This window comes from Electrona antarctica (genome assembly GCF_951216825.1).
Source record: "Electrona antarctica genome assembly, chromosome: 2".
Classification (NCBI taxonomy): domain Eukaryota; kingdom Metazoa; phylum Chordata; class Actinopteri; order Myctophiformes; family Myctophidae; genus Electrona; species Electrona antarctica.
This window is the reverse complement of record NC_136807.1, coordinates 39200144-39201614: the sequence shown is the minus strand read 5'-3', so window position 1 is coordinate 39201614 and position 1471 is coordinate 39200144.

The window sequence follows — 1471 nt, the reverse complement described above, 5'->3', positions numbered from 1 at the left end:
TGGGGCTGGCAATATGACTTCAAATCACTATGGCTGTTTTTGTACACCACCATTGTACAATGAAGTACTGATGTGGTTAATCACATTTATTAAAAGAAAATCTAGGACTATAGGCTAGACGATTTGTTGATATTGAAGAAAAACAAATTAATTATTTTATTAAAGGGCCACTTCACCCCTTTTGCAACCAGATCTTATTTGAATGGTGTTTAGGAGACAAGAAACACTTTCCTGTGATTTTTATGTGGGTAATATGTGTTTTTTTATATTTTGTCATAAGTGTCTGTGATGTCATGGACACTGGTCTCACTTCCTTCCTGGACTACATGTTGGCTCAGGCGTGATTCTATTCTATGTCCGAGCATAGACATGGTAACGCCCCGCCTGCCTCTGATTGGCTTACCGACAGTGCCCGTCTTGCCCCCCATCACCAGACTGTCCTCCGAGACACGACAGCTTGGCACGTGCGTCAGAATGCAGCATTGTAACTAACTTGTAACTTTTATTTGTAGAAGAGGCAAACTAATATTGTTTATGCCGTTTGCTTTGATTGAATGATTGATTGAACACGTACGCTGTAATATGATCTAAATGTGTTCTAAGAGACCTTTTTACAGTACAATAATGTTTCAAGTTTACACATACAAATAAATTACACAATAATCAACAAACACTTTATTTAGAACACACCCAAATCAAATCATATTACAGCGTACGTGTTCAATCAATAGGCCTATCTCACAGCCCGTTTTTCACGCCCACTTCCGGTAAATAGTGGTGACTTTAACATGGGCATTTACACGTTTTTTTCTCTGGAGAATCTAAGTACATTTTCTAATGTAAAAATGTGACAGACCAATATTATTATGAAGCAAACAAGATGGTAAATCAGGTCGAGCAGATAGAACAAACCTTACCTTGAGAAAACAAAAGTTGTAGACTTCTTAAATAACCTCTTTTAACATGTAGCGTCTATGGAGTGACGTCACGCTATCACCACTAACCCCGAAAGGGGGCGTATTTAGGGGGGCGGGGAAATTCTGTGAGATAGGCTTATTATTCCATCAAAGCAAACATAAACAATATTAGTTTGCCTCTTCTACAAAAATAAAAGTTACTGTCGTGCATCGCATGCCAAAGCTGTCATTCTCTTGCATTATATCGTACTTGTATTATTTATTTATTTCCCACCAAGGAGTAACCTCGTGGCATGACTATCCAGCATATAGCTATCCACCTCGGAGAAAACTCTGGTAAGGCCGGCAGTGTCTGTAGGCCAATGAGAGAGTCAGGAGGGGCGTTACCATGCCTATGCTCAGACGTAGAATAGAATCACGCTTGTCTCAGTAAAACAGCCCCCCCCCCCCCAATTCACAAAATGGGATAAGCTTATATCGAGATTTATATGGGATGGAAAACTACATAGAATAAGATACAGTACTCTACAACCACCAAAGAATAAAGGGGGAAT